We start from the raw sequence: 20,478 nt of genomic DNA, 5'->3' as shown, positions 1-20,478 counted from the left end.
ATGTATCACCAGTTTATATTTAATGCCTCTTTAGGGGTGTCCTGTAACCCATGGCTTGAGGAGGCCTGTAAGGTCATCTTCTCACATTACATTCACAAACCTTTATTTTGTAAATATATTCAGATACAGTTAATCAATGTATAACAAAAATTAAATAAGAAAAATGTCAGCATTGATATCTTTCCTCAAAGTTTTGCTAACATGCATGTATGAAAACACGAGTATACATTACCTCATAGTAAGCCCACAACTGGGAACATAGTGAGCTATTCCCAAGAATGAGCATTCATGAGAGGCTGCAGCCCATTCCCCAGTGCATGGCATTAATTTGTAGAGCTGGAATCTTTGTCAGCTGCCTCAAGGAAGCTCTCTGATCCCTGTTATATACTCATCCCTTGTTCCTCAGCAAATGGGTGCAGAAGTGTTCAATGTCAATCATTTCTGACCACAATTATTTCATCTGTAAGAATCCTTTTATTTGACTATGCATTCTAATTTGTAAACATTTAGTACCATATCATCCAATTTTATGAAGTATTCTATAGCCAAATAATATGTACATTTGGCTACAAATAAGAGGTGTAAGTAAAGTTTGTGAAGAGCTTTGGCATACATGTGCATAAGAGGAATAAGTCATTCCTCTCCTAACACAGCATAATGGTCCCTACACCTGACCATGGACCTCACCAAAGCAGCTGCTAAATACTAACTCAAAGATTATAGAGAAAAATCTAACAGATGCACATCTGCAAAGGAAAAAACTCAACAACAACAACAGAACCAGGAACATCACAGTCCCCCTGTGACATGTGCAAGATTGGGTTTATAATTCGCAGGTATATTCTTGTTACATGTTATAATTGTACTGAAATGAGTCAAGTAGTCAAGGCCTTTACTGTCTTGAAAAGGAGAATGAGCTAGTGAAAGTTCTTTCTTGGTGATATACAATAAACACTTATTAATACAGTATGTTTGGGATTTGTTATCAAAAGGCACAATGTACAATGCAGGTTTTCATTAAACTCTATTGAAAGAACACCTGGAAATTGGACTGCAATCATCTCAACAACCAAGAAACACTTTGTGATACAGCACCATATTTTCTGGGTTTGTGGGTCCCTTCAGCTGTCCTCTAAGCCACAAACATACCTAATGTCTTAAAAATATTTATTTTTGCTCCAATAATGTTTATCATTAAGACTGTGTCCTAGTGACAATATTAATATTTCAGTTCAATTCCTTCATTGACTGCAACGATAATGTCACAAAATGGGAAATAACCAGAGTGTATACTGTGGGAAACTGTTTTCAAAGGTGACTGTGTATACACACAAAGGTTTTTCAGACATTCCAATAACATTGTGACAGCTATGTAGTTTCTAGGGACAATGCTGCACAAGCTGGCACAGAGGCTCATGAGCACTTTAATGCACAGGGGTGAGTAACACTGCCAGACTGGCAAGATACAGAAAAGGCACCTACAAGAGGAACGTTGATTCCGTTTTTTGTGTGTGGGATAGAGAGTCATGAAACAGAGAGAAATGCAAGGATAGAGAGGCATGAAACAGAGAGAAAATCTAATGGGGTTAAAGAAAACACAGCAAGCAGTGAGGAACAGGAAGGTCAGAAGTGGAGTAGAGACTACCCTGCCACTCCTCACGCTGCCTCGTCCACACCCCAGAAAGTTCTCAGCTCATAGTCTCAACCTTCACTGCACCTTGGCTCATCTTAAAAAAAAAAAATTGATATTGTGGTCTTATCAATCCAAGTCAATTACAACCTTTGGGAGTGAGGACTCAAACATCAGCTTTGTTTCATTTTGATTTGGTCTGACTTCTAGTTGTTGCTTTATTTTCTGCTTCCTAGATAGTACCACTTTGGAGCCAAGTTTGAGAATCTTATTAAAGATGGTAGCTCAAGCTTTGCATAGCACAAGCAATTAGGTTATAGAGTGAGGATTTCTGTTCTACAATCATTTTGCCCCCTGGGCAGATCTGAAAGAACACCCTGGGCCTTTCAATGAGGAGCTGCTTAAATTTCTACAAATATTCAGCTCTGGACAACGGAACCATGGCCTTCCCACTTTAGAAGATCCTCATTATTAACAGGATGATAGATAAAAACCTATGTTTATCCTCTTGATGGCTCCATGCTCAAAGACAGCTTAGAGACATAAACTGGAGGTTCAACTGGGTTTCAAGACTTGTCCTGTCAATGTGGTATAACATCATTGACCAGTAGCCTCCAAAATCTCTGTTACATTATATTTATAAGAATCAGATTATGGCTTCAAATCTGGTCTCATGTGCTCATAAAGTTTGCAGTTCAACAACAAAAGCCAAGGAATAATGTGTCTACTTTGTTCTTTGCATTAGTAGAAAAACTGGATCTTGTTTATACGGAGGGAAAAAATGACTGTGGTAGCAATAAAAAGATATTTGGAATGATGCTTCAGCAGCAAAATAAATTAACTGAATGAAAACAAATAATAACGTTAGAGACTCACTGTCCCAGTAAATTTGGATTTGCAAATTTCCACCCTGAAGCCCATCAATCTCAAAATTGTAAAGTGCATACAACGCAGTAAAGATTACAGCACTGTGATAAACATAATGTATGATGCTACATCAGTCCATATAGTGGTAATAAAGAAAATGCCCATGTGGATCTTTGAAGCATTTGTGTGGTCTCAGTTCATCCTATCACATCCTCACTATGGGCCGAAGTCACTAGAAGTGTCACGTGTTTAGTTTAAATCATGATTGCATGTTTGGATAATGACCACTAAACCTTCTGTTCCTTGAGAGGATTGATTCTGGTTCTCCTAAAACCTGGCCCATTGTTGCAGAACCGAGAATCGAGAGCCAGGTTCTCCACTGTTACAGGGAGGAGCTCACAGGAGCGTGGATCAACTGTTAAATTACTGGCCAATGCTGCTCTGAGAAACAGCTTTCTAATTCTACAGAAACCACCCAGAACAAATGACAGGACCCACTAGGGACAGGGCCTGTAGTTGCTCCATTGGGTACCACTCCATCAGAGTACCAGCCATCACATCATAAACATCATGAAGCAAGGCAAAGATAAGATGGAGGCAAAGAGACAGACCTCCAGCAGCCTGTCCGCTGTGTAAAGAAGCCACCACCCTGTGTGGAACCTATTTCTTTTGGATAGAGGGCCACAATGGAAAGTAATAGAGTCCCTTTATTTAAGTAATACAGGTGGTCATGGTTACTTTCACTTTAGGGAAGCCATAGAAAGAAACTTAATTTTTTTTTCTTCATCCATCAGAAACACCAGGATAAACCTTTATTTTATTGTTTTCTTTCTGTTCAATAAATAGAATTCCATTAAACATAGTTTAGAGAGGTAACACTGTCTCCCCCCTGATCTCAGAGCCTCCATTCATACATGTGAGGAGGACTCCACACACAGCAGACTGATGAGTGAAGCTGCTTCCTTCCAGCTAGTCTCTATAGCCAAGCTCTATGCCTCCGAGCAATGCTGTAGCTGCTTCAAACTGCCTCCAGGAGTCTGGAGAGAAAGATCCCTCCTGACCAGAAGAGGTTTTCCAAGGAAATGGGATTGAAGATGCACCTGAGCGCATAAGCTGTCACCACAGGAAGGGAAAGAAAAGGACAGACTATTTGGAGCTGTGGGTAAGGATGTGAGGAAATTGCTGTCTCATTAAAGGGAATCTACTGAAAATAGGAACCAAAATTTCATGGCAAGTGATATAGGGAAAACTGATTAGAAATTATCTCCAAACTAAAATAGTAACACTCTAAAATAAGTTTAAATGGTATTTCAGAACTTACTTGCCAATGATAGTCATAGCCACATGCTGAGTCTATTTTGTTTGTTTGGGATTTTTAGCTTAATTTTATTTTACAATTACTGTACAAAGTAGCATGTGTCTTTAGGTCATTTTCATACATACTTATTTTTAGTTGACCCTCTGCACACTGAATCAAAAGAGGTACGTGGAGTGTGTGTGTGTGTGTTTGTGTGTGTGATGTAATTTTGAATATGAGGTTCCATGGTGTAATATTTGGAACTCTGGACTCTGATGTACTTTTAATGGATTTGTATGGTAACAGATGAACACTACCATTTTACACTTGATCCTCATAGGATGGCCAAACTCGCAAAAATGCTTTGAGTACCAAGTATCTTGTGTAACATTTTATTACCCCTATAACTGTTGCATCTGCTGCAATGTGGATAGTGCATTTGCAATCAGTTCACTTTGTACTGATGAATTTGCCTTCCACTGGGGAAAGTGTATGACGATTGTGGAGACGAGAAATTTACTCAAAGATTAGGGACACTGGTGCAGGTCCTAGTTTGTAAACATTTTTGTTTATTATAAACCTTCATATATAGCTTTGACTTCCTTTGAAACACCATAATTTTTATTAGTGGTTATATAAAAGACTCATTATCAAAGAGACTTCATAATTATCAGAGAAGATGGCTAATAAATGCTAGGAATGATGGTACATGTCTGTGATCAAATACTTGGAGGCTGAGGTGGAGGGATCCTGAGTTCAAAGCAGGGTTTGAGAGAGTGTTAGAGGATAGTCTGAGTTTAAAATGAAACTCCATATAGAAAATAAAAACAAACCCAAAACAGAAACAGACAAAATCAGGAATGGGGCTATGGATTCCAGGTACAGCAGCATAGGTCTATGATTCTAGTACTTAGGAGGTAGAGGCATGGGATCAGGAATTCAAGGTCTCCATTAGCTACATCATAAATTAGAAGCTTGGTATATATGAAACCATGTATCAAAATATCAATATCAACAATAACAGATAAATGAATGAACATTTGAAGTTGATGGGATATAAGATGTAGTATATGTTCAGCATCTGCATCAAATAGGGATGTCCAAGTTAACCAGCTCCCTGAACTCCAAAGTGAAAAGATAGGGCTTCCATCAATGCTTACAGGAAAGTCACCGAAGGTGTTGGAGCACGGGAATATTTGTCTGGGAGTAGAAGGGAGGAGGGCAGTGGAGGCTACGGGTGTGCACACAACTGAGCAGCTCTCAGAATCCATCAATCCAGTGTTGCCACAGAGTGTTCGTCCACAGGGAAAGGCAGTGTCTCCTCATTTATCAACACTCTCCTCCTTTGGCTTCCACTGCAATTGATGGCGAGGTGTGCTTGCATTAATCTTGGTGAGATGAGAGAGGTTTTTCAGAGCTTTTTACATGTTTTAGACAGCCCACATGGAGACTAATGTGGTTGGCAATTTGGAACATATTGTCTTTATTTAGTTCCAGTATCGTGCCTGAGGGAAGAAGGGTCGAGAAAGGAAATAGATCCCCCTCCTTCCTACCTCTACGAAAATCTGAAATTAATTGTTCATCTTGTGATATTTAGTGTAGAAGTTGTAGTAATTGAAAAAAGCTAGACCTGTTTTTTTGACTAAAGGCTTAGTGAAGTCTTGAAGGTAAAGTGATGGAGAGGTTTTTAAACCATCTTTAAAAAGTGGTTTATAGCCGGGCAGTGGTGGCGCACGCCTTTAATCCCAGCACTCGGGAGGCAGAGCCAGGCGGATCTCCGTGAGTTCGAGGCCAGCCTGGGCTGCCAAGTGAGTTCCAGGAGAGGCGCAAAGCTACACAGAGAAACCTTGTCTCGAAAAACCAAAAAAAAAAAAAAAAAAAAAAAAAAGTGGTTTATATAATACAACTGTATGTTATTCTTTCAGATCCTGGAGTGAGTACAATAAACAGAATGTTACAGGAAACTGTGGTTTGAAGTCTTTTTTTTAAAGAGTGCTAATACATGCAAGATTCACTTTGTTAATTATTACACAACACACACACACACACACACACAGAGAGAGAGAGAGAGAGAGAGAGAGAGAGAGAGAGAGAGAGAGAGAGAGAACATTCTACTAGAAATAGAGATGCAAGTTCAGTAAGAAAAAATTAATGCTATCCAAATAAGAATTACTGAGATTAGGCTCTCATTTTCTTAGTTGAAGGCTTTTAAATTTTATTAGCCACCCATGGGCAAAAAAAAATGTGCCCTGCTATTTCAAGACAAATATATACATTGACAGCAGGAGCAGGGTAGCCCCTGCCCGCCAAGATGTACTCCAGTGGTACTGCTAAGAGGAGGAAAGGACTCATGTCTCTGGTCTTTGATATATTTTTAAACTTTCTAAAGATTCCAGGGCTAGAATTTTGCAACATTTTTTACAGTTGTTCATTTCCTTCTCTCCAGAGCCTCTGCCATAAATCAACCCGAATATCAGAAAACCGGAGAGATCCCAAACTGAATTTGAAAACCATTTCTGTTTTATCTGTGAGGCTTAGTGACTACTCCTTTGCCAACTGATAAAGGCAGAAACCACATCAACCATTTCCTATATCTGAAATTGTCATATGCTGAAACTCCAGCCTCTGAGACGATGGTATTGGGAGGTCATAGGTCGTAAGGGTGGTGTTCTGCTACCTAGGGTTAGTGCCCTTGTAAGAGGGCTTTTAGAGAGATCTTCTTTTTCTTTGCTAATGTTCCACACAATGAGAAGAGAAATTTCACCTATGAACCAGGAAGCAGACCTTGCCAGACCCTGAATCTACTAGTACCCTGGTGTTGGACAGCTGTTTAAAACCCATGCAGTATTTGTTATGGCAGTCCCAAAGACAAGACCCTTCTGCTCATCAGGCAAGCAGCCAATGTGTTCAGCTCCCACTGCATGCTGGGCCATCAGTGAAGGGAGTGGCCTTAAAATTAAAAAAAAAAAGTTTTCCTCAAGAGAAGAAACAAATTGACGTAATAAATGACTTTATGGCTGAGTGCAATAAAGAGAATGAGGCCAAAGTGCATGGCAGTGAGGTGAACTGGTTCACCCAGGGCCAGCGGGCTTGGTAGAACTCTGTGAGGGGTGATGTTGAACAAAACGTAACATTTGGACTAAAGTTCCTACTTGAACAAAAAGTTAAGTGAGCACATGGATTTAGGGTTAGTTTTGCCAATGCTAAATCTCTATAAAACCCATATTTAAGTGAACCTTTCCTTTCTACCGTGAGGTGGAACAGAGAGGAGCTAGTTTGTGTACTCACAAACCACTTCGTGTAGTGAGAAATACCCTGACAAGTTTCACAGCGGAGATAAAGTAAATGACCAATTCTGAGCTTTATTATCCCTGATTGTAGATGAGGAAAGGCAGTCTGTGAGCTAACTGCCAAAGCTCATCTCCACAACAGATAAAGGAACCTTGATGTCTTAGTGCTAGCTAGGCTTCTCAAAAAATGAAAGAAATCGTAAATGGTATAGTACCACTGATTGCTGTATAACAAGCCACCCTGAAACATGGCAGCTTAAAACAAAAAAAACATATACTCTTGCCTAGTTTTCTGAGCCATGACCTGTGACTCGGTGTCTCCTCAAGAGGCTGTTATCATGAAGTCAGCTGGGCTGTCATCAGCTCAAGCTGTGATTGAGGAGGCTGCACTCCATGCTCACTCACGAACTGGAGGCAACCTCCCATTCTCAAGGGCCTTTGGTCACATTATTTGTTACACTTCTCATTGCCAGGACCAAATGCCTAGCAAGAAACAACTAAAGAGAATAAGTTTTCTCTAGGGCGGGAGGGGAGAGTGGGACCTTAGAGAGAGAGGGGATGCAGTGCGTCTTAGTGGGCAGGTGTGGAAGCAGGAATGGAAGGTAAGTGATCATGTTGCATGTGCAGTCAGGAAGCAGAGATGAATCGATGCTGGACCTCAGCTCCCTTTCTTCTCTGCCAGGACCTCCTGGAAAGGTGCTGCTCATATTTAGGTTGAGTCTCCTACCCTAATCAAGCCAACCTAAATAATTCCTCACAGACATTCTCCAAGGTTGTTTTCATGGTGATTCTAAATCTCATCTAGCTGACAATCAAGATTAATCATCACTGTCACATGAGATCAACTCCTTGCCATGTAATGCTCTCAATAGGGCAACTGGGGGCGTGGCAGCTTACTTCTCCCACATCAAGAAGTCTGAAACATTGTGAGTGAGTGGGTGTACAATGTGGAAACTGGAGTCTTTTGGAAAACTAATCAAAGTGACATCTTCCCATTTTGCCATATTCTCTTCATTATGTCTGAGTCATGTCCTACCCACACCAAAGAGAATGTGTGTACTCACTACAAAGACAGATGACTAGGGCTGATTTGGAACAATGTGTTAGATGCTTCTTACAAAAAAGGGAGGAGTTTTAAGAAATGTGGAAGTCAAAATGAAAAGTTTCACTACACAGTTATATAAAACTTTATTGTCATGGTTTGGATACATGATTCAATTGAATGGCACACTAAAATAATGACTAGAGTTAACTAATATAACTTGAATAAGGGATTAAAACAAACTGCTAGAGCAAGTCATTTACCTATTGAGTCAGAGACATAGTAAGACCTTCCCTATCATTAAGTACCTATGACTATATCAACTTCCCAAATAAATAACTAGAATGATCCATACCGATGCCAAAACTAACAGTCTGTCTTTCACAGACATTGCTAGGTTATCCAATTTCCTAGCCATACACTTATCTAGCATTCCAACTGTTCACGTGTTAAACTGTAGTTAGTTTTAAAGGTTTCTTTGTGCATGGTGAACTGCAACCTAACTTGATGCACAGACTGAAACCTATTATTTGTATCACATCCAGATAGACATGAGTTGTAGCTAATCAGACTACCATTACACCTTATTTCTGTTTCCTATGATCTACTTCCTTTTCTCTGGCTGTAAGTATAACCTACCCATGTAGAGGTCAAGACACTCTTGACCATTTTTGGTCCAGATTGCTGCCTGGTCCTAGAATCAAAAACAAATCCAGTTAAGGTCCATTGTAATTTTAACACACCCAATTTCCCAATACTTTCTGTTTGTCCACCCGCCCCTCCCCATCAACCAATGGTTGCTTCTACTGTCCAGACACTTGCTGTTCCTTAGTGTTCTCAATCCTCATCTTTCTCCTCCACCTTGAGTTTATAGCCATACCAGCACACTAGTTGGACTGATGGCTTTAAAAATATCTACTTGACTGTATAGCTAGAGATGTAGAGCAGTTGGTAGAGCACTTGCCTAACACACAGGAAGCCCTGGATTTCATGTACTGTACTACCTAAAACTGGGTATGGTCTTTTACACCTCAACTCCAGTAGTAGGAGGATCAGAAGTCCAAGGCCACCCTTGGCTACACAGCAAACTTAGATAATCCTGATCTATGTGAATACACACCTTAAATATGTATAGGGCTCCTTTGGCTTTACTCCAATGTGTGTGGAGTTGAGAGCTTATATAAAAGATTATATTTCTACAGATATAAGATAAAATAAATTCTTAAGAGTTAATTAAAAAAGAAGCTTTTACCTATCATAATAAAAAAAAAGTTGAAGACTCAATTTTTCCCTGTCCTACCTAGTGTTTAGAAAACAGTGAACAGGTGAGTCTGTTTGACTTTACTACATGTCGGGTCCCATCTGGTGAAAGACACACACACACACACACACACACACACACACACACACACATACACACACACAAATGCTGGCCTAAGTCTCTGGAGAAAGGCAGAGTGAGAGTGGACTATGCCCCACCCCAACCCCCATCCTCCAGGCACGAGGCTATTGACCCCTGAAATGAGATTGTTTTCTGCTGCCTTTGGGGACACCCGAGTCAACATTCCATATTCATTAACTAGTGAACAGCTGTGGAAGGGAAAGCCTTTCACAGAAGGCCACTCAGAGCTTGCTCAGTCAACGCCTCCTTCAATGGCTCTGCTAAGCATCACCCCTGACTTCCTCCTGAATGTCCTCCCAAGTTGTCCAGCTCTATTGTGCAGCCTGTGATTTGTGTTTGGACTCCAGGTGCATGAAGGAACATCTAGGAAAGCCTGAACACTCAGACTAATGAAGGTCCTTTTGAAATCCCAAAGCAAGTCTGGCTCTCTCTCCCTCCCTCCTTCCTTCCTTCCTTTTTTCCTTCCTTCATTTCTTCTTTACTCCCTGCCTTCCCCTCTCTCTCTCTTCATTCCTTCCTTCCTCTCTCTGTCTCTGTCGTCTCTCTCTCTCTCCACTCCTTCCTTCCATCCTTCCCCACCTTCTCCCTGCTGCTGTGCTGTCTCATTTTTCCATTCCATTCCTCCCTCCATCCTCATCTACTTTTCCTTCTCTTCTCCTTGTCTTTCCAGCCTGTTTTTTTCTATTTGCTTTGTCTGATGACTATTTCCTGGATGACCTACCTGTTTATTTCAGAGTTTTCATTGCTGAGAAGACAGTCTGTTTCATTCTAGAGAAGTACCTAGTAAAATGCCAGAGACAGGGCTAGCTTTGTTACTGAGGACCTGGGAGAAGTCTGAAGCACCTGTTTTTCAGGCTTGTGCATATTAGTAAATAATGTTCAGAAAGCGTGTTTGGCATGGATAAATTGCTCCCTGAAATAATTTTATCATCTCCCTCTAATCTCCAAGCCATTAAATAAAGACAACTTCTAATTCATCCTGACAATCAGATTAAAAGCATGCCACAGATTTGGAAGTCATTTTCATTTTGTCTTTGTCTTGTTCTCAGAGGTTGACTGAGGTAATTCTAAACTTTATCCCTGAGTCATGGGCTTCCCTGGAATAAATTTAGTTCTAAAAAGAACCACAATTTCCTTTCTTGTACTTCAGAGAAAGCTGTCATGACAGGATACAAAAGGTGTGCTAGTGTGGCTGTTAACTACTGTTTACACATTCTTAGGGTGCCCCCTTCTGTATCCTGGTGGTAATGGTGTAGACCATTTTAGGTTACAAATTTAAATCCAATTGTTCTTTCTGAGTTGTGTAAAGGGGGAATAGTACTCACATCCTCTTTAGCTGGCTAGGGATCCTAAGTGAGCCAACAATGGTGGCCTGATACAGCTTAGCAATAGTCATTTTATATGACATAATATGTCATAATAATTTTCTAACAAATGTCTTAACCTTGGAGTTGTCTCTAAATCCCTAAGCAGGAAGATGGTTACTATGATCCCTTAGTTACAGCTCAGAAATGAGTTAATTTTGTCAATGACTTGCACACTTTCCCAATTAAGATTATGCACCTCCACACCCTTTTTAGGTATGGTTGGGTAGACAGCTGACCTGCCTCCCTCAGGCTCTTTGAAGGTAAGCAGCTGAAACCAACTAGACTTAACCTGAGCAAGAGAAGTTAAACCATTATGAGGTGCAGGGGCTTCTTGTAGAACTCAAAGGCCACAATACAAAGACACAGATGAGCCACCAGCGTTAACAACGGCATCTCCTGGTCTGCACTGAGTGGCCCATTTAGTGCCTTGCAGCTCTAAGTCAGTTTGTCTGAAACCTCGAGTACTCTCTGGAACCAAACTATTCATTTCACTCCCAAGTTTTCAAGTGACCCAAATAGATTGCCTTCACCCGAGAGAGGTGCCTAGATGGCAGAAGGTGCAGTGTGAGCTGCAGAGGCACAAGCTCAGGCCTGTAGACTGTTCCTGGCAAGAGTTTCTGGGCAGATGACCCAGCAGCAGACACTTGACTTGCCTACACAGCTGTGGCAGCCAGGACACTTGATTTGTGCCTTGAGAAGAAGAGTTTGAACAACCGATGTCCTGGCCCTTCTTTACAGGAGGCTCTGCAAAGGAGATGCTCTGACCGTTGGCCCCCTGGAGGTGTGCAAGAGGCAGAGCAAGGGCAGTGGGACCAGGTCAGTACCGGGACTCATTGCTCCTAGAACTTGAACTGGGAGGGAGCAACAAGCAGGCCTTCTTTATGTCTGGAAGGTCTTTGAAGGATGAATGAAAGTCTGTTTTCCCAGATGGCAATACATCATTATCACTATTAGTAAAGCAATGTAGTTGTCCTGGTCTTGCCATCCTCTGGAAAACGAAAGCAGGGACTGAAAACCTGTTAGTCACCCTATCACAGCAGATGACAGACATTTGACAAAGTTTTCCATGAAAATACAAAATCATAGGTGAATAATCCACACTAGGTTTCTAATAGGGTACAAGAAAGATCATGTTCCTTATTTTTCTAGCCCAATTCAATTGCAAGTTCATTCTCATGCATCTTAAGGCCATTTGTGGGGATCTGGGGACAACTTTCTTTACCACCTGAGCATCGTATAGAATGCTAACCCCTTGATGCAGCTCCTTGTATTTTGAGATAGCTCTCCTCACCTTCTGTGCCCAGTGTGGGGCCAAGGCTCCCAGGACTCTGGGCACTGCAGTCTTGACCCAGCATCTGTGAAGTGAAGGTCTCAAAGGATTTCTCTCTTTGGGATCATGTGACCTGTAGCTAATTCAGGGAGGTAATGATTCCTAAATACAATGAAGGGTCTGGGAATATAGAAATATAAAATTATAAGCTTAAGAGATAAAAACTGACAGTCATCAGCTCTAAAGGTTAACTGCTAACAATGGCTCTCTGCTTTACAGCAGCTCCTCTGTCAACAGCCAGGGGTTAACTGTTAACCTCCTTGTCCCTTATAGCCAACAACTGCCTGGACCAAAGTTAACTTTTAATAGTTGTTCCTACGTGACTTCTACCATGCATCCCATGCCTGATAGTTCTACGTGATTCCCAGCATGCACCTCATGCCTGACATTATAAAAGGTGTCCAGTACCTGCCTCCATTGCCACAGCCCCAGAATTCCACCATTGGCTGTGGTCTCAGCTAGCTGATAAGCTTTTGTGCCCTGCAGTGTTTTATTTTTATTTTAATATTTTTTTTCTGGAATAAAGTTTGCTTCTGGTTTAATAGATTTTGGTGGTCTGTCCCCCATTATTGTGTGACCCTGGACCCAACACAGACTCCAGTCATCCCAAATGTCAAAGAACTGACTTTCTTAAACAGAGCCATCCAGGATTTCCTCGTGAATTACCACAACCATGGCTCCCCCAGGAGAGAATCAGACTCATTCACAAAAGCTCCTAAAGTCAGCTGTTGAACTCTCCCATCTGGCTGTACTCTACTCAGAGTTAATCTCTATAGGCAGCCATTAATAATCTGGCATTTTCTAAATGTCCATGCAGCATCTAATTATTTAAATCTCCAGTCCATGTTAATTACGACAACCATTTTTGAGAGTCTCCTTTGCCAAGTTCTTTATCATCCTTAGCTTTGATCCTTAAAGCAATTGACAAGAGAAACTGAGTTTTATGTATATTGCGAAGGTTATAGAGCATACCATCCAACAGAAATAAAATTTTAATTTAATTCTTTCCAGAGCCATAGTAAAGGAGTAAAAAAAAAAATACCTTTCAAACAACATATCCAAGAAGATTGCTGTTTCAACATGCCAATGATGTAAAAATTGATTCAATGTTTCACATTTTTTGTATCATCTTTGAAACACAATGTAGCCTCTTTTTGGTTTGTCTTTACTTGAGTCCCTTTTGATTTGGTTTAGTCACTTCTAGGAATAAACGCAGACATTCCGATAGTCCGGCCTTGCATTTACAATAGACCATTGTCTTTGATTTTGCTTTTGTGTGGACTCAGAGCTAAAGAGGTGGCAGAGGCAATCAGACACGAAGGAAATGTATAGAGACTAACACACTGATGTAGAAGAGAACCTTGCTGCCTCCTGGTCATGTCTGCAATTTAGCGCTGGGTCCTAATTAGCATCCCCAGGCCGGGAGGATTCATCTCTGTCATTCCCTTGATCTTGAGTTCTGGTTTCCCTTTCTCCCTCTGAGTATTCTGGCAGAGTTCCAGCAAAGAAGCTCATCTGTCCCAACAACATTCCTGCCTTAGGGGTATGGCTGCCTCGGAGGCCCAGCCAGCACCTAGCCTTGGGGCAGCTTCTGAAGCCTGACAGGATCTGCCAGTATTCAAGGCAGTTATGGGACATTGGTCTGTTCTGCCACAAAGGTAAGTCTCAAGGAGGAAATTGCCCAGGAATCTGGACAACATCTGAATGTGGTCACTTACCCAAGGAAGCTGGAGGAGCTATGACTACATCTCAAGGTACCAGGCGTGAAGAAGCTGTGGGTAGCTAGGACTACATCCCAGGGTACCAGGTGTGAGGAAGCTAGGGGTAGCTAGGACTACATCCCAGGGTACCAGGCATGAGGAAGCTGGGGGAGGTAGGACTACATCCCAGGGTACCAGGCAGGGCCCATAGCAGGAGCTTAAAATGGAAGGTAGAGACAGTTGGTTTCTCGGACAGGAGTGTTGCTGTTCCTGATGGTGCCTCCAGTCCCAAGGCCATTGTGCCTCAGTCAGCTACCAGTCGCTGTAATCCAACAAGGCCCCCTTTCATCAGGGTGCTGCCTTGGAAGGGGCCTCTGCCATTTAAAGCTCTGTCTGCAGCTCGAATTCCTTCACAGAAGCTTAGTAAACCCAGAGACATTTTTCTTTCACTTTTATTGAGATTTAAATGACACACAGTGAAATTTATGCTTTTTGGTACAGATTATGTTTCTGTATTGGTATGGCCCTTATGGTATATTGACCATAAGGATTATCGTAGTGTGAATGTAGTTGGTCCTCTTAATCTAATAGGGAGTGGCATTATTAGGAGTTGGAATGGGTACAGCCTTGTTGGAGGGAAGTGTGTGGGGCAGGCTTTGAGGCTTCCTTTGCTCAGGATAGTGCCCAGTGTCTCAGTGGACTTGCTGTTGCCTGCAAGATGTAGGACTGTCAGCTCCCGCACCACATCTGCCTTCATGCTGCCATGCTCCCCACCATGATGATTATTGCTTGAATTTCTGAAGGTCTTTTAATAAAAAACCCATAGCCAGATATTGTGGTAAATGCTGAAAGATTAGAGAGACAAAGGAACAAGCCACAGCCACGTCTTACCTCTCGGACTCCTTAGCCTGAAAAGCCTCTAGTTCCTGTCTCCTCTCGCCTTATATACCTTTCTCCACCCAGCCATCACTTCCTGGGATTAAAGGCATGTGTGCTTCCCAAGCAAAGGCATGAGATCTCAAGTGCTGGGATTAAAGGTGTGTGTCACCACTTTTTGGCTCTGTTTCTCTCCTAGACTGAGTCAATTTCATGTAATCCAGGGTGGCTTTGAACTCACAGAGATCCAGACAGATCTCTGCTGTCTGATTAAAGGTGTGTGCCACCACTGCCTGGCATCTATGTTTAATCTAGTGGCTTGTTCTGTTCTCTGATCTTCAGGCAAATTTTATTAGGGTATACATTATATCACCACAATGATAATGGACTAAACCTATGAAACTGTAAGCGAGCCACACCAATTAAATGTTTTCCTTATAAGAATTGCTGTGGTCATGGTGTCTCTTCACAGAAATAGAACCCCCAACAAAGACAAGGACTACACCAATACGTGTGTGTGTGTGTGTGTGTGTGTGTGTGTGTGTGTGTGCACCTCTCCCCACATCTGTGTGTCCGTTCATGGACAATCCAAAGTCTCTATTCCTGTACCCTGCAAACGTGACTAGGGTTTGTATCTTGCAGCTTTTCCTCCTCTAGAAAGTCCTCTCTATGAGTTCAGAGTGTGCAGCCTTTAGACTCCCCTTGTCTTTTATACCTGATGCTTTGGAAACTCATCCTTGTGGATGTGTGTATTACTAAAAGTTGTCTCTTTTCTGTTGCCATGAAGTATTCCATTGTATGTGTATACCACATTTTGTTTATCACCTTTGGGCTGTTTCCATTTTCAGCAATTATGAGTACAGCTGCTATACATGTTTATCTAGGAAACCCAGACACATACATATAATAGCTAAGTAATATATATGTAGAACTATATCCACATAAGACTGCTAAAACAACATAAAATGATTAGACTGTTTTCATTTGTTGATCCCTTTGGCTTTATTTCATATTATACTTAGCTCATTTGCTGAATTCTTGGGCCAGCTAAGACTGCCATGTTCAGTATGTCCAACATGATAATTTGTAGCTTCTTGTCACTGCTCTGAGGGGGCAAAGAAATACTGAGAATCTCCCAAAAAAAGCATTTAGCTTTTCCCCTAGGAATATATTGGTTCATCTCTCCTTTCTGCTTCAGATAATTTCTGAACAGTACAGAGCTTCCACTCCTGGCCCGCCACTTGCCTGGGCCTCTCATAAGAGTGTCTCCTTCCATGATGTAGCCCCATATCATCCCTGCTCTAGAAGGGAGCCTGGCCCTCTCAAATAACATGTTGTCTGCCAATCACCTTGTGTGTGCAGAGTGTGCAACTGCGGGTGTCCTGGCGGCTGGAAGCAGCACTTCATATCTGCTTCCTGGGTGTTTAGTGCAGGGGAGGATCCCTCTGAGGGGAGCTGAAGCTCTCTTGTTTGTTTGCATTCCACATCCAGTGTCGCAGTGCTGTTATGCATTTTGGAGCATTGCAAGGCTGTAGTTAAGAGTGATTCAGACTTGACCTTAAGTGTCTAGAAAAAACCTTCAAGGAAGAGCAGTAAGAGTCAGTATCATTGACCAAAGGCCTGCTGCATGGCTGTACTGTACACAGTGCTGTGTTCAAGGCAACATTTACAGTACACACTAGCAACCCCAGGACTCCTCCATGCTGTTCCGTGACTCCTTGTCTAGAGATGAGAAAGTCTAAGCTCACAGAGGTTTAATGTTGTGCTTAAGAGGTGTAGTATGGTAGAGCTGGGGAAGGACCACATTGTATATGACCGCACTCTGCTGTCAATCATTACGTTTTGTTACCACCCGTTTTTCTAGTGTCCCCATAACTCTGAACTGTGGGAGCCAGTGGTATTGATACTACTCTGGGCTCTGGGCATGTCAATATCTTACTTGCATTTGCAGCCCCTGTTGTGCACTGTGCATTTCACGTGTCTGTTCTTGGCTGGTGTCTCCAGTACTGAGGTTCATGAAGCTTGACTCAATCCCTGATAGTACAGATTTGGTGGAATGGGGCCTTCTTGACTAAACTTCTACACAGAGCTAGCATTTGGTTTCTGAAGGTAACTAGATTGAAAGGTGATGCTCACAGGAAGTCAGTGGAGGGGAGCCAGGCTGGGACTCGGACGTGCCAGCAATGATGATGGCACTTTACAACTCCAGGCATTTTTCCTAGTTCACGTTGTCGTTACTGATGTACAAGTGAGAAAACTATAGCTAGAAAGGTGAAGAAACTCATCCACGTTCAGACTGAAAATGAACAGGAGAGGTGTCAGAATACAAACTCTGGCTTTTCTTCTCAATTCTCCAGTGTCTCCCAACCTGACCTTTTTCCTGACTGAGGACAGTGACTCTAACTTCCATGGGACACCATGAGGCTCCTTCTGAGCATCTGGAAGGATATACCTGGAGTCTGGGATGAGAAAACACTGAAAAGCTATGTGTTTTTAGCTTTGCATAGATGGGATTGTACAAGTGCCTAATCCAGGGAAGAAGCAAGATGATGCACCAAGTGCTATGATAGAAGGCCAGTCTGAGCATGTCCGGGCCATAGCAGGGCTGTGTAAATATGTTGAAATTGTGTTGGGAACAGTATGCTTTGTGTATCCATAAGGTTCTAAAATAATATTGTGCATAATGAAAATTGTTAAGATAATATTTTGTATAATGAAAATTGTCCTCAAATATTCCTTAGGAAGGAGGCATGGGAACTGAGCAATTGCCTTGAGTCTCCAAGCCTGGATATGTCCCACTGTTACAGTAGATACTTTTTTTCTTGAATTGAGTGCAGAGTGGAGAGGAAGGTTGTGTGGTGAAATGCTGCAAGCAATCTGCTTTCCTGCAGTTGATGAGATGCACACATCTGTGTCTTGGCTCAGGCTCCCTTGGGGTAGTCACCATACCACTGCCCTCTTTCCTCCCAGTTTGGCCTACCACCTTGTTTGAACTACCTTGTTTGAATAGGTGCAGAATCAAACATGCAGAACCCCCCCTCTCTCTGTGTGTGTGCATGTTCATGCAGGTGTAAGCACATGTGAAGTGGGTGTGCATGTCTGTAGAAGCCAGAGTCCAACCCTGGGTGTCTTTTTAAGTTGTCTTCTGCCTTCTGTTTTGAGACAAGATCTCAGTGAACTTGGAGCTAGATCGGCTACCAGTAAATCCCAGAGATCTGCTTGCCTCTCCTTCCCATCACAGGGTTATGTCTGACTTCTTACACAGATTCTGGGGACCCAAAATTGGATCCTCGTGCTTGCAAAGCAAACATTTCCCACTGAGCATCTCCCTGGCCCCAGAGTCACTTTCTTAACTTTTTATTGTTGAAAAGGACATATAAAATCTTCTGTCAACTTAGAAAAAACATACAAATTGTTAACAGAAATTTTTGTTGTTGTTTAGCCAAAGGAAATTGGTTGTCTGGTACATGTATGGCTGGAACACAAAACTCAAATTACAGTCTATTCTTTTTACAATGCACTAATCTTCCCTCCCTGGCTTTTAAGTTGAATGGGCTATTTTCACTCATAAAAACTATACACTCGATTGAGATGAGTTTGTTGTTTTGGTTTTGATGATCTTTTTATAGTCACTATAAATGTGTGGATTTAAATGCTGTGAGAAGTTTAATATGCCTCTAGAAAGACCTAGAAGATGTATTTCAGCAGAAAGCTGTGCTGGAAGGAAGCAGCACTCGGCTCTCAGATTTGCATCATGGTCCTGGTGCCATCTCTTCGGTGACCTTAGTCCTTTAATGATTAAAACCACTGTGCTTTGCTAGATGGCTTATGGATTCCTTTCTGCACAGTATAACATTCTCTGCATTAGTGACAGTATGTGTTTGAAATCACATTTGAACATGTCATGGTTTTAAAAATAGTTCATAAGTATGTCTCCACATCACATTTATAAATTGCTGGTGGGCAAGGCTCCCAAATGGGAATAAGATTGGAAATGGGAGACTGAAAGAATGCTTGAGCTTGAAAATAAGAATCCTTCACAGATAGTAAGCAGCTGTATCTCATGAACCTCAGATCCAGGAAAGAGAATGGCAAGCTCTACAATGTAAGTGTTGGGGAGAATTTCTTGGTCCCAAAGTTGAATAGCTATGGTATCTTGATGAGAATGGCCCCCATAGGCTCATTTATCTGAATGCTTAGTCATCAGGGAGTGGCTGCACTTGAAAAGGCTAAGAAGGTGTGGCCTTGTTGGAGTAGGTGTGGCCTTGTTGGAGGAAATGTGTCACTGGGGGTGCACTTTGAGAATTCAAAAGCCCAAGCCAAGTCCAGTGGCTTCCTGGCTTCCTGCTTCCTGTTGATCCAGATGTAGAACTCTTGGCTGCTTTTCCAGCAACATGTCTGCTGTGCTCCCAGCCATGATAATAATGGACTAAACTTCTAAACTGTAAACAAGCCTCAATAAATGCTTTCTTTTATAAGAGCTGCTGTAATCATGGTGCCTGTTCACAGCGATAGAACAGTGACCAAGACAGTAGGGACATGAAAACATTATCCAGAGAAGGACCTCACATACTCAGGCTAGGATTACAAGAATGTGATGCAGCACCTAGCCTTGTGTAGCCCTGGGAATTGAACCCAGGCCTCTGTACAAGTAATCTATCACATAACCCAGACCTTATTTTGCCATGCCTGCTAAGAATAAACTTATATTCTTTAAAAAAAAAAAAAAAAAAAAAAACTGCATTTCCAAAGTGAATTCTCAAACACATTTGAGAATTGGGGTCAGGTACCTCCTTTACTATAGACTTTTCCAGAGATTTTAATATATTAATGTGCATTGGGATTTCCCAAGGAAAAAGAAAGCTTGCAACTTTCAAATTATGTTGATCATGGAAATTTTTTAAATGTGTTTCTGAGAAGCCAGGCTCCTTGGAATGGAGTTGGAAAGGCCGCTTTGGTCATCCAGAACGGATGGAAACATAAAGAATGACTTTTGTGCTCTAGGGCAGCTGGAAGAAAATATAGCACAGCAGGTAAACACTCATTGTTGCTGGAGAATCCCAGGTGACCACTGTGGAAACCAAGCCTGGGCCTCTGATGGACTACACAGCACAGCTGCCACATTCTGGAAAACAGTGACTGAGCTTGCCATTGCTTCTAGAAAAAATAGAGCTTCAATAAGGCCTTGCAGGCCCTATGTGGTCACACCAGCCTGACTTACCACCAGTAAGTATTACATTCACGATCTAGGTGAGCACAAATTCCTCAGAAGAGGCAGCTTACAGTAGCTGACACTTACTGGCTCCCAGCTCAGAAGGTCAGATGCCTCCTCACCTCAAAGGCACTCACAGCTCTCCAGAAACTCGGAGATGCCCCCCCCCCCTTTAAATCTCTACTAGTGTTTTCAAGTATCTTTGTTCATGGAGGCATGGTCACAATCTCTCCCTCTGTCTTCATGTGGCTATGTTCCTTTGTTGCATATCATATATCATATCTCTGTCTCCTCTTCTTCTTTTTGTTGAATTTAAGCAAGCTTTTATTAAAATTTCAAATACTGACCACGATGGAATCTGTCAGGACCATCACCTGGAAACTTTGCAGATAAGTGGCTGCAAAACACATGTTGGTGGAGCCTATACGGGCAAAACCCATAGGCCACCTTACTTTCTCATGAGGC

Source organism: Peromyscus eremicus, chromosome 9 (genome assembly GCF_949786415.1).
Source record: "Peromyscus eremicus chromosome 9, PerEre_H2_v1, whole genome shotgun sequence".
In the NCBI taxonomy this organism is placed as follows: domain Eukaryota; kingdom Metazoa; phylum Chordata; class Mammalia; order Rodentia; family Cricetidae; genus Peromyscus; species Peromyscus eremicus.
Note: the sequence above shows the minus strand (reverse complement) of the source record.